Source organism: Solanum stenotomum, chromosome 9, assembly GCF_019186545.1.
Source record: "Solanum stenotomum isolate F172 chromosome 9, ASM1918654v1, whole genome shotgun sequence".
Classification (NCBI taxonomy): domain Eukaryota; kingdom Viridiplantae; phylum Streptophyta; class Magnoliopsida; order Solanales; family Solanaceae; genus Solanum; species Solanum stenotomum.
This window is the reverse complement of record NC_064290.1, coordinates 24,166,305-24,181,015: the sequence shown is the minus strand read 5'-3', so window position 1 is coordinate 24,181,015 and position 14,711 is coordinate 24,166,305.

The window sequence follows — 14,711 nt, the reverse complement described above, 5'->3', positions numbered from 1 at the left end:
GATTAGCTCACCAAAAATTACAGTGCAAAAAGGGTTCAGGAGTGAAGACAAAGGGTGATCAAGAAGACATTCGGTGAATTACTGAGTGCCTTCGGCGACCTCAAGCTTCTAGCCAAAAGTTACAAAATCAAACTTCAAATATAGCATGAGATTAAATGCGAAATGGGGAACTTCAGCGAACTGCCGAGTGGTTCGACGAGCTTGACCCAGCCCGCCAAACGACCCAACATATCTACTTTCAGACCAACTTCTCAAATTCAACCCCGCAACTTCCAAAAACAAAATCAAAGAATACACTCATCAAATTAAAGAAAGACCCAATATACCGATTACCCCGGGATACTTAGACTTCTTTCGATTTTGCTAAATTTGGCCATTTCACGACTTTTGCCCAGAAGAATGACGTCACACACTCTATCATTGGGCAAAATACGTCATTTGGCACAACTATGGGTTACCTAGATTTCACCCAACTAGACCCAACAACATGGAAGCACAACCCAACAAGATTTAATCAATTGTAAGGCACAAAATCACAGGAATTCAACATCATAAGCATTTCGGGCAAGGATATCGAATTAACACAGCCATACACGACAACATTTAAGATCAGAAATGCCCAGCACACATCACTAAGATAAGATCATTGCAAATGAGTACAAATTCGATAAAAATAAACTCGGGGTACCAACCTTATATGCCGATTGAAATGCTAGGCGGCAAAGTAATCCAGTCCGAACACACAATCAACGACTCAAACATACTAAAAATGCAAGAATATAGAAACTAATGTGCGGGTGTGAGTTTGGGAATATTAAAAAAGAAGGAAAGTGAAAGAGTTTGAAAGTTTAAACCTTTGGCGTTTAAAAATCGTTCGGTTCTCGCCCATTCGATGACATTAGTCGTGCTCGCCGAACCACTCTGCGACACGCCGAGTGGTCACTTACCTCACCGAGTTTTACAGGACATCCAGTTAATGTGGGGTCCAAACGGTGGACTAGATCGCGATCGCCGCCCTGTCGGCGACTCGCCAAGTTGCTTCTGGGTATGCCGAGTTTTACAGACTCCAATTTAAAAATGTTTTGAGTCTTACGGAGGTCCAAGTTGGGCTCGCCGACCTCTTCGGTGACGTACTGACTAGACCTATAGCTCGCCAACCTGCACCTTTCAAACACTTTCCACATTTCGACCTGCACAATCAACACACCATTATTTCTAAAACAAAAATAAAGCGATAAACACTTGGGTTGCCTCCCAAGGAGCGCCTTAGTTAACATCGTGCCACGACACAACTCTCCAATTAAGTTCCATTAGTGGGGTTTGGCTCATTTTAGTAAGGCCACCCCTCTTTTGGCTCTTGGTAGAGAGAAGACAGCACCTGGTCCTTTTGTGACCCAGTAGCTGAATGAGCATAGAATGAGAGGTCGTCATCTGGTTCAATATCAAGACATTCTCTCTTATCTCTTCCAAAACTCTGTCGTGTTCTTTGACTTTGTGTAGAATGAGTAAGAGGACCTCTTCAGTTTGCCTGCCCTCTTGCTTCTTCATCTTTCGGGTCAAAATATCTAGCTGACCCATCAAAGTGGCCAAGTCTTGGTCCTTTTCTTTCTCCAACTGCTCTTTGTTGGTCTTGGGCACACAATTAACGAGTTGGGCTATGGTCGCATAGGAATGTCGCATGAAGTAGCCCGTAGAGAGTTGGTTAGCCATTATTCTATTTCCAGGGCCAAGACCCTGGTAGAAACATTCCATAAGTAATTTATCCAAAATCTCATGAGTTGGGCATTGTTGCAATAGGATTTTAATCCTTTGCCACAACACATAAATAGACTCACCCTCCAATTGTCTGAATTTAGGATGTTATCCCTAAGAATCATCAATCTCAAAGAAGGGTGATCCATTAGGTCACTGTTTCTACCAAATTTGCTCCAATTCTCTTCTCAAAACAACAACACACAAACAAAAACTAAAAATTAAACAAGTTCAGCTATAATGAACAAGAACAAAAGTCACCTTAACTAAAGATTCTCAAGTAACACCACTACCCGGCAGCGGCACCATTTTGATTTCACATATCATGACACTTCATCCAATACTAAGTGCCAACGATCGTTAGTCAGTAATATAACCTAACTAAGTGAGTTGGGGTCGAATCCCACAGGGAGTGGTACGTATTTGAGAAACAATATAAAAGCATAAATGTGTTCAAGTCAATCATAGGTAAAAACATTTACAAATAAAAATATGGTTCAAGTTTGGGGTGATACAAGTGTCAAATAACAGGGGATTTTAGTTCAACTATCAGCTACAGTAACAAATAACACGAAAATGACAAATATGGAGACGGGTTCATAGGATGTGATTGGATTATGGGCTAAGGTAGACAAATGCGTTATTGCAATTAATAGTGAATTGTTGTAAATCAGTGAATAAGCTAGACTTTAATGGGGATAAACTCTCTCTCAAACAATTTATCCCGAATCAAATTGGTTTCTCTCGAACACCAAAAAGTAGAAATTAAGAACACCCAACACTTTAGTCCATTCACTCTCTCGAGCTGAATGTGTGCAAAAGGGTTTAGGATTCATTCTCTCGAGCTGAACCCATGACAATCCAATACCCACAGACCATCAAATCAGTAATCCTGGTTTTAAAACCTCGCTCTCGAGAAATCCAAAAACACGAAGGTAGAGTTGCATTTGCAACTACAACCCTTTAGATTAAGTCACAATTACTGAATGAAATCACTTTTAAACAACATTTACACTATCAATTAACAATACCTAGCAGCTACATCAACCCATAATAACATAATCACACCCCAAGAATTGGGGTTTTAGCTAGACATCATAAAAAGATAGAAATCGTTACCAAATTGTGTTTCTATCAACTAGGTGAGATTAATATTGTCTTTACAAGGGTCTAAGATGAAGAATCTTCAACACACACTTCCAATTTCTCAGAAATAGAAATCTTCGAAGCTAAGGAAAATATTGTCTCAAAACTCAGTTCTAATATCTCAAACCTCAAAACTAAACAATAATGAAAACTATTGAATGTTAGATATTAAACTAAGAATTTAAAAAGGTATTTATAGTTGCCAAAATGTGCAGCGAAGGATTGTTTGGCTCAATAAGTCAGGATCGTCGATCCACTCGGTGATCCGCCCTATGGTCAGTTCCATAGCCTTTTTGCTTTGGCGTTCAGCACTTCAAGCTCTGTAACTTTTGGCGATATAGCACTACATCGCGGAACCGTTTGACGATTCGCCGACTTAATTTTATCCTTCAAGGTTTGGCACACTAGAACATTAGATGAGACCATGGCCATTCGGTGACTCGCCAAATGGTTTAGGCGATCCTCAGGCCTTCTTTTTTTCGGTCTTTCAGTTGCTTTGTTCCTTTTTGCTCATTAGTGTCCATGCATTGTTCCTCAATCCAAATACCTGAAATTCAAGGATTTACATCAGTTATTTGCACAAAATATGTATTTGAGGACACTAAATCTATTAAAATAAAGCCCTAAATGAGTCCAAATCGTGGACTCAGCACCTTCAACTTTCGCCATGCATAAACTATAATATTCTAATTGTGCATTAATACAACACCCAAACCCGAATGGGAAACATCACAATAAACAATAAAATCCTTACCTCCCACCCGTAGTGTTTGAATATCCATTGTTGTCAAAAGAGTCTTGTGCTTTTGAAAGCTCTCATCACACTTCTCAGTCCACTCAAAGGGTACTTCTTTCTTGGTCAACCTTTTCAGATACGTAGCAATAGAAGCAAAGTTCTTCAGAAATCGACGATAGTAGCTAGCGAGCCCCACAAAACTCCTAACTTCAACAACAAAACTAGGCCGAACCCAATTATTAGCCGTTTCAATATTTTAGGGATCTACCATTAACCCTTCTTTTGAAACTACATGTCCCAAAAAAGCAACCGAAGTCAACAAAAATTCACACTTAGAAAATTTCGCATAAAACTTTTGTTTCCCAAGAATACCCAGGACAATACGAAGATGGTCGGCATGCTCTTCCTCACTTTTTGAATAAACCAAAATATCATCAATAAAGACTATAACAAACAAATCAAGATTTGGTTTAAACACACCATTCATCAAACTCATAGAAGCTGCAGGCACATTTGTCAATCCAAACGACATAACTAGGAACTCGTAGTGCCTATAGTGGGTTCTAAACGCCATCTTGGGCACATCCTCAGGCCTAATCTTTAACTGATGGTAACTAGAAATTAGATCAATATTAGAGAAAACTAATGCAACTTGAAATTGGTCAAAAAAACTTATCTATTTGAGGCAATGGGTACTTGTTTCGAATGGTGACCCTATTCAATCGCCGGTAATCTATGCACATCCTCATACTACCATATTTTTTCCTAACAAACAATACAGGAGAACCCCATGGGGAAGCACTAGGATGAATGAAACCTTTATCATGAAGCTGTTGGATTTGAGCTTTAAGCTCTCTTAATTCTACCGGAGCCATGCGATATGGAGGGATGGAAATGGGGCGGGTACTAGGTTCCAAATCAATGCAGAAATCTATATCTCTATCCGGAGTCATACCAGGCAAATCAGTAGGAAACACTTCTTTAAATTCCGACACAACATGGATAGACTCAATAGAGGCAGACTCAACCTCAACATCTCGAATATGAGCCAAATAAGCCAAACAACCCTACCCTACCAGTTTCCTAGCCTGAATGGAGGATATAATCATAGCTAGCATAGGCTTGTACACCCCTTCCACTCTATTTTTCCCTATCGGGGATCTCTAGAGTCACAAATTTAGTATTACAAATTAACACAACATAATAGGGGAAAACCAAGTCGTGCCTAAGATTTTGTCAAAGTCAGTCATATCCAAAATCACAAAATCAGCAAAAGTCTGAAAACCTATAAACAAAATAGGACAAGCACGATAGACATGGGTGACTATGACAGACTCTCCAACTGGGGTAGAAACATAGATGGGGCCATCAAGTATATCACAAATCATAGAAAATTCTGAGGGAAATCGCATGGACACATAGGAATAAGTATAACCCGGATCACATAACACATTAGTCATCCATTCACAGACAAGAATAGTACCTATGATCACTGCGTCAGATGGCTCTACCTCGGTCTTGCCTTGAAAGGCATAACACATAATCCTGTCATCATGACGGATGACTTCCCTGCCTGGCTGCACTATACCTCTGCCTGCGTTACCATTTCCCCTACCTCTACGGGCTCACTAATTTCCTCCTCACCCACCTTCTGGATGCCCTCAACCATTAATACCATTTCCTGTGAGTACCATTGTTCTAGTCTACTGCTACGCGGAATCCATCATCCACAGGTGGGGACAATCTCTATTCATATGCCCAGGTTCTCCATAGTTATAACAAGTGCGATCAAAAGATGGTCTGGTGCCTGCCGAAGGTGCGGCTCCTTGGCTATCCTAAATCAAATTCTTAGGTGGAGTTCCCAAGTAATTACCTGTAGAAGTGGGCATATCAGACTGAATTGTTCGGGCTGCAAGTGTTTGCCTCCTTGAACCTCTAGAGTGAGAACCCTGAAAGTTACCTGAATTCTTGGCTTTATTAACCAATGTCTTAGCCTGACCGTCTCGCTTCAACCCCTCTATTTTCTTCACAATATTTGTTACCTCGTTGAAGCTTTTTCCTGTAGAGGCCATATGAACAAACAATACCTGCAACTTAGAATTTAGTCCCTTAACAAATAGGCAGATCCTCTCTTCCTTAGTAGTCAGCAATTGCGTAGCATATCTTGACAAAGCATGGAACTTAGCCTCATTAGCAGCCATAAACGTACCACCTTGCTCCGAAGCCATGAACTCATCCTTCTTACAATCTATCAAAGTCCGGGGCATATACTACTCCAAGAACAGAGCATGAAACTGGGTCTAAGTGAGTGGGGGTAAACTTGAAGATTTATATTCGACATAAGCTCTCCACCACTTCTTTGCCTCGCCCTAAAGTTGAAATGTCACAAACTCTACTCCATATTGATGGGGATGTCCCAACTGATGAAGCCTCTCATAGCAATCCGGGATGAACTCATAGGCATCCTCACTCTCAGAACCATGGAACACATGTGATTTCAATTTCAAGAACTTATTCAACATCGCATGCTCATTAGCAGCCATAACAGGACCCAACAACAGAAGAAAGAAAGCACCAGTACCTAGAGTTCCACCCACCTTAAGGACAGTGATAGCAATAGGGGGATTGGCGGGAGCTTGAGTTGCTTGAACAGAGGGAAACACTCCAGGACCAACCAATCCTTTCACGAAAGACATAATATGTTGAGCTAACATTGGCTCTAAGGGAGGAATACCTAGAGTCTAAACCTGCACCTCTTCCTCTTGTCCAACATTCTCCTCCTCTTCAACCTCTACATTCTCTTCAATCTCTTCATGATGCGCATGTGGGATCTCATTTCTGAGAAAATTCTCAATCGGAGCTCCATCCCTAGTAGGTGCTACCCTTCCTCGGCCTCTACTCCTAGGTCTTCCTCTACCCCTGCCTCGACCTCGACCGCGACCTCTTGCTGCGGATTCCTCAGTTGTCACATTAACGGGAGCTACAGGCCTGACGCCGTTGAACCTAGTGTTAACCATATGCGGACAGAAGAGTGAATGAGGTTAGATACCAATTCAAATCGTCAGATACCAATTGGAATCAAGTTATAGCACGAAATGAAACAAAAGAAAATAGAGAGATTTTCTAAAGTCCTATAGCCTCTCGAAGGAAAGTATAGACGTCTGCGTACCATTTCGCAAGACTCTACTAGAATCGTTTTGGTACATCAAGATCAACGAACCTAGGTTCTGATACCAACTTTGTCACAACCCAGACCATTGTGATTGGCACCCACATTAACCCTCTGGTGGGCGAACCATTATTACTAATTAGCTAACCAAGAACTACACAACTTAATCAAAACTAAGACATTTAAATGCTAAAAGAAAAATAGGGAGCTCCTATAAACTCCAATAAAAGTTTTACAACCAAATGCGAAAATAATGCCTAGAACCTGAAAGTCAATGTACTAACAAGAATAATAAGTCTAAAGGAAATGGGTACAACACAATTAAACATAGGAAAATCTAAAGTACTAGTCTAAGCCCGAAGATGTGGACATAAATAAAAGAGAACTCATGGCAGCCTGGAAGAACTTGCTAACCCCTTAATTCGAGTCGATCACCGATCTTCTAAACGAGGTATATCAGTAGCCTCTTGAAGATGCCCTGTACTGAACAAAGAACGAGCAAGTGCAGTATCAGTACATAACCACAGATTACTGGTAGGATCACGCGGCTATCCCATTAAATGAATCATATATAAGTCATTACAACATAATAAACATGCATACACCGAGCATATACAATATCAATATCACTTACGAACAACGTACAATTCCATAATCTCAAGATATACAAATATGCGAAGCCATTGGTCCTCTCACGAAACCCATACCCAAAATGTTAGTGTACCGGTACGTGGTACCCGATCCAAGTTAGTGTGCCAGACGTGACACCCGATCCCATAAATGAACCGAAATGTGGCACCCGATCCAAGTTAGTGTGTCGAAATGTAACACCCGATCCATTCAACAAGCCACGATTAAAATCACAATGTGCATTCTCATAATCATACAATCAAGTCATTATTCATGGTATATAATTATTCAATCATCCTCATTTACGAAAAGTGTGATCAATAATGCAACATTCGCATACATACATGCATTATAATGAAGTAATTACAATACATATCACACAACACATGAAATCACAACCATCACCTACCTCGAACAAAGCTTAAATACCCTAAGAAACTTGATTCTTCTCTTTATGGATTCTTTTCTCTTGTTCTTGGTCTACAAACAATCAATATGATGCTAGGATCAATAAACAAGACTTAATTACTCGGAATTTAATCAACACAATCAACCCTAGATCAAACCCATGATCCCAATATCCAAATTATGGCTTTTCCCACCGTCCAAACAATTCCAAAACCCTTCCCCAACAATAATCGTCCAAAAAACTAAGTTCTACAGATCGAAAAATGGATTCAGGGAGTGAAAACCTTACCTTTAGCCTTAAGAATGATGGAAAACTGTCAAGAAAATACATGGGGTCGTTCCTTATCTCTCAAAGTCAAAATGTGCAGAATAAAATGTTTTGGGGTTTATTTCCTATTTAAGACATGTCTATCCAGCCATAGCGGTCCTCACCCCGCTACAACGCCCCCGCCCTGGAGAGAAAATCTTGCCTTAGCGGCTTTAACGAAAATAATGAACAAATTTAATAATTTCAAACCCCCATTTCACGACACACATTCATCACTTGACACTCAGAAAATACCCATTCACGCTAAGATCAGTTTCGGGAGTTCTACTCACCCAAATTCAATTTTGTTGAGTCGTACAGTTCCCTCAACTTCTTAGATATCTACCCATATGATCAAATTTGTTATTAGATCTCCCATTTGTTACCAAATTTCCCTAGGCCTCACTGACTCTGATTTCGTTCAAATCTGAACTAGGTTCGGAAATTTCAAGATACTACCAAAAAGTTTTTTAGAACAAAAATTTTCCCCGTTGGTGTTTCTATAACAACGAAAACAAGTCGTTACAGTAGCAACACTACTTGTGGCCCAAAGAATTTTTCATTCGGACCGACCATGAGTCCCTAATGCATATTCGGGCCAAAGGGAAATTGAACAAAAGGCACGCCAAATGGATTGAATTCCTTGAAACTTCCCCTTATGTAATTCAATACAAAAAGGGGAAGGAAAATGTGGTGGCCGATGCCTTACCTAGCAAATATGTGTTGATAAATACATTGCCTTCTAAATCACTTGGATTTGAATGTTTGAAGACAATGTATCCCATATTTGCTAAAATCTTCCAAGATTGTGAGGAATGGGAGAGGGAAATGTGGCTTAGGGATAGATCTTCTACTCTCTATACTAAGTTTGATGGTTTCTTATTCAAATTCAAGAGACTGTGTGTGCCTATGAGCTCTTGAAGAGAACTATTTGTGAGAGAGGCACACACTGAGGGATTAATGGGTCATTTTGATGTCGATAAAACAAGGGGAATTCTAAAGGAACAATTCTATTGGCCTAATATGCACAAAGATGTTGCTCAAATTTGTGGCCAATATATTGAATGTCGGAGTGCCAAGTCACGCCTCCTTCCCCATGGTTTATGCACTCCAATTCCCACCCCTCAAAGACCTTGGCCTGATATTTCATTGGATTTTATTTTAGGTTTGCCAAAGACAAAAAGAGGTAGAGATAGCATCTTTGTTATTGTTGATTGATTTTCAAAGATGGCTCCTTTCATTCCATGTCATAAATGTGATGATGCGTCCAATGTGGCATCTTTGTTTGTTGAAAATGTTGCTAAATTGCATGAAATTCCTCAAATCATCATAAGTGATAGGGACAAAAAATTCCTTAGTCACTTTTGGAAAGACATGTGGGGTAGACTTGGTACTAAGTTGTAGTTCTCAACTTTTTATCACCCACAAATCGACGGCCAAACTGAAGTTTTGAATAGGAACTTGGGGTCTATGCTTCGTGCCATGGTACATGTGAAGATGGCCTCATGGGAGGAACATTTTCCTTTAGTTGAGTTTGCTTATAATGGAATCATTCATTGAACTATTGGCATGACGCCATTTGAAGTAGTGTATGATTTTAATCCCCTAACCCCTCTAAATCTCACTCCTCTTTGTCTTAAGATCAGATTGGAGCAAAAGAGCAGAAGCCATGAAGAAAATTCATCAGAAGGTGAGACTTTACCTAGAAAAGAAAAACCAAGAGGTAGCCAAAAAGGGCGAACAAGGGTCATAACAGGATTGTGCTAGAACAGGGTGAGTGGGTGTGGGTGCATTTTTGCAAGGAGAAATTTCCCACTCATCGCAAAGAAAGTTGATTCCACGAGGTGATGGTCCATTTTAAGTGCTTGAAAGACTGAATGACAATGCATACAAAATTGACCTTCCTCCGGAGTATCAAGTTCACAACACGTTCAATGTTTGCGACTTTCTCCATTTTCAACTCTTGATGATGATGATCCGTCAAATTTGTGTACAAATTCGTTTCAAGAAGGAAAGAATGATGCAATTCAGATTGCACCAAGGCCATTCACTCGAAGTCAAGCTCAAGACCTTCAGAGAATGCAAAGTTTGTTCATGAAGTTAGAGGTCATTGAGCTTTTGTTGATGGAAAAGAAAGGGTTCCATGCTTTGATGATCGATTGGGGAAGTGAAGGGAAGGCGATTGAAGAAACTGTCACTTAATGAGAGCAGGAGACATTCGGTGACTCGCCCAATGGCTTGGGCGAGGACCCTAGCACACCAATATTTATAGAAGACGTCAAAAGAGGGGTCACCTCGCCGAACCATTCAGCGACTCACCGAGTTCCTTAGGCTAGAATGACCTGGCTTCCCCTTTGATTGACTTTTGCTTAGAAACGTGGTTTGCAAGGTAAATTCGTTTCCTTCAAGGTCTTCGTAAGAGTTAGGTGCTTCTTGTAGGATTAATAGATTGAGGTCTTAAGGTTTAATTTACCATCTGGTTGCCTTCTGTTTCCGTAATTCGTGGCGAGAATTACATCACACATTCTTGACTATGTACATGTTTTGGTACACAACTTTCAAATTATAGGGGAAATATTTCTGCAATCATTTTTTGATAACGATTTTTAGTTATGAAACTTTATTTGATTGATGAAACTCTTATTTATCTATTTATTTATTCATGCGTTGGCTTGGGTAATTGGTTCTCCCACCGAGGTTTAGTGTTTGAGCTTTTCATGGTGGTTTAGGTCATGAAAAGTACTACAACATAAAATCATAACTTTTTAATTTATTTATATTTCCTTCGTGATTAGTAAACAAATTAAGACTAACAAATTAAAATGGAGGGAACGAGGGTTAAGTCGAATTCGACATAATCTCTCAAAATGAGACTATATATTTGTATACAATATATTTAAAAGAAAATGAATTTAATGTATCTATATGTTGGTGTGTGAAATTTAATATGGTGAAATTCTAGATATGCTTCTAATCAATGGTATTTGCCGTACCCAAATATATAATTTTTTAGATTTACCTCCAGTCAACATCATTTATCATACCTATTTAATTAAATTAGTTATAAGGCTAATTAATTTTTGAAATATTAATTTACAGATAGAGTAGAATTAAGTTTTGAGCATTATAAATAAAAGCTTTAGGATCGCTTAATGTTATATTCAGTGTCAAGCAATTTGAACTAATCTTCTGTGAAGTCTTCGCTCTTTGATTTTCTATTTTATTTTTTTGATTTCATAATGTAAGATTAGTTCTTTCTCAATTGTTAAATGTAATTTGGAGCATGATAATATCACTGTCAGTTTCCAACACCAACCACCTTTACCGCCACCTACCACCCTTATTCGCCACGAATACTACACAATTATCGCATAATTCTTCGACAGTTCATGATCACTATCAATAACCGCCCACTATCATTATCACTGATCATCGTCATAATTTTTCATATTTATTTTATAATATACAATTTTTTTGGTAAATTAATAAATAATATTTATAACACCGTATAAAATAATTTTTTATTTATATTTTACAAATATATTACTAAATATTATTTAAAGAAATTTTCTATTTAAGAAACTATAAATAAAAAAATTATATATTCAGATGTAGAGAATTTTAAATTTTGATATATTCTCTTGGAGAATATATGTGACGCCTACATTCATCAAAATTAACAATTCAATTATTTTTGTGGCTAATTATTTAGGTCTCAAAGAAATGATAATTCAGAAGGCCAATCCTTCAAAACTATGTTGCAGGAAAATATGCCGAGCAAGTATTAATTAATTACTTTTTTATGTAAATTAGTTTGTTTACATTTTCACAAAAAAAAAATTGTTTACACGTTTTGATGTTTTTTTAATTGTAAGAATTTATGTAAAAATTTAGTTTTTTAGTACATAATTGTTTTAAATACTTGGAGATACTATACAATACTTTCTAACAAATGAAAATACCATACATGTCATCGTCAGCGTTTGTACTTTTCAAAATTGATACTAAATTAGGAATATTTTTGTCATTTAATAATGTTTTACTTGATTATATTATTTATCTCTTTGTGTTCATTCGATTCTACTTTTATCATTAAATAACCATATAAAGTAACAATAGTCAAATATAAAATTTTCAAAACATAATTCATAAAGTTAATTTAATAAAATAATTATTTTCAAATAGATTTAATAATGGATTCTGCTAAATTATTTTTTTTATAAGTGTTGTTAAATTAGATGAGACACTATGAAAATAATTATTTGTCAACACAAATAAGTGTTATTTATTAAAAAAATATTAATTCATGTTAATTTCCGCAACTAGAAAATAACACAATTCTTCTTTTGAGTATAACTCTTAGATAATAGTTTGGACCAACAAAATTATAAAAAAAATTTTTTATATAATTTGTTTTAAATACTTAACATAATATTATTAGGCACGTGCACATCATGTGCTATCCTTTACTAGCTTGCATTTACATGGAAAAGTTGTGCAAATACATTTTGGTAGCATCATAACCTTTTTTATTTTTTAAATTTTAACATATATGTCGTACTGAATTGTGTGGATTTATAACAACTAAAAGTATCAGAGATACTTTTGAATAGATTATTATTTTAAATTTTAAATATAGATTAAAAGTCTAAAACATGATTGATATCAATTAGTATTTATTATTAGTAAATTATCTTTCAATTTTTACTGGAATAGGTCTCTTTACAATCTAATTAAATATTTTTTTCATTATATATGAGCCTATCGAACTCTCGAAGGTATATTATTTTGACCTTTTTAAATAATGCGTTTGTTTTATTGTTTTTACTCAACCATCATTTATTTTTGATATATGAAAAGAATGTGAACCTGTAACATCTCGCTAATTGAAAGAACTAGAAAGAGTTAGAATTGGAAATAGTCATTTTAGGAATGAATGCAAAATCTTGAAATTTTTTAAGTTATGTTAAGTTTGGGTTTTGAGTCAACTCAAACAACCATAATTTCTAGCTCAAGATGAGTTAGGTGTGATTTCAGATACCGTAGGAAAGATCTTGGAATTATCTTTCCAACGCCGCTGAGTTTGCTCAATTTTGAGTTTGTATGAGCGAGATATGCCCATTTGAAGTTGGGCGGTTCAACTAAGGAAAGTCTAATCCGGATTTTAGAAGGGCTTCATGGTATTTTCCATACCCTATTAATTTAATTTTGTTTTTGGTAATTAGTTGGGGTCTAAACTGAACTTGGTAAGTTTAGAAATACGCTAGGGCTTGGAGAAGAGAGAAAAGAGGAGAAAGGAGAAGAAAGTTCAAGATCCGCCATGTTTGTGCGATTTTGGGTGTGGATTTCACCAAGGATTCAATCCTACAAGGTATGTGATACTTTCATAGCGTTGGGTTATTTAACCCACGCGCCAATAATGTGTGTTTCAGCAAAATTTGTTTCTAGAAAGTTGAAAGTATGATGTTCTTGAATTATATGTTCTTGAAGTTTGCTTTAGTTCTTGAGATTTGATGGGATTGTAGAGTTCTTGATGGAATCGTGTTGATTTAAGAGATGTTTTGAGTTATATTCTTGTGTATATATACTGGGTATTTGAATCTAAAGAGGGATTGAGAAAAGGAATCGGAATTACGTGAATTGGGGTGAGAAAACGAAGAAGGAAAAAGTCGAGCAGGTTTTGGCACACAAGTTCGCGTCGCGGACTTGCTCCCCCTAGTGCACAAAAATCACCTCTGTGTACCGGAGAAGACACGGACTCCTCTGTTTCAAAAATAAATTTCGTGATCAAATATTTTGATGCATCTCCACGTCGCGAACTTGCTTCCAGACAGTGATTTCTTGATATTTTCTCATGATTAACGATATAAAAGAACTCTTAAACATCATGAGATCTTTCCTATCACAAATCACAATTCTTGAATCCATAATTCAATTCAAGAGACGTTAACAGTCAAGTTAAGAGAAGTTCATAACCTTTCCAAATGTCTTTTACAAACATTTTAATCATGTGATAAGACTTTATCTTTGAGTTGAGTAAAGAGTAAGAGTAAAGTTCATTTCTTCGAAGATTATACAGAAACTAAGTATTCTCAATAGTTAAAAATGTTTTCACATTTGAGCAAGAAGGGAAACACCAATTTCTAAGAGAGCATTTAATCTAAGGTTTCAGTAATTATCTCAAACCAAAGAAAGAATTTTTGTTTTAAAAATATATGAGCTAAGTATATTTTTGGGAGTAGTATTGAGCACCTATATGGGGATGCAAGTTCATAATAACTCAAGTCTCCATAAACCATGTAGTCATCATGGGTAGTAACGGATCATACTTTTTAGATGATTCCTTAAGTACTTTTTAGCATAGAATAGTGGATCCACATAGTTAAGGCGTCCTATATGACGGAAAAGTACAGGACAGTTCTGGCAGCGTGGGCAAGACGTTGTATCACCACTTAGGCTCATAGTGGTGGTTGTCGGTTAGAGAAACTCCCACAGTATTACATTACTTTATTATATGAGTAAGTTGAGTTGTATTGCATTTCTTTAACAAACTGAGTTGGTTT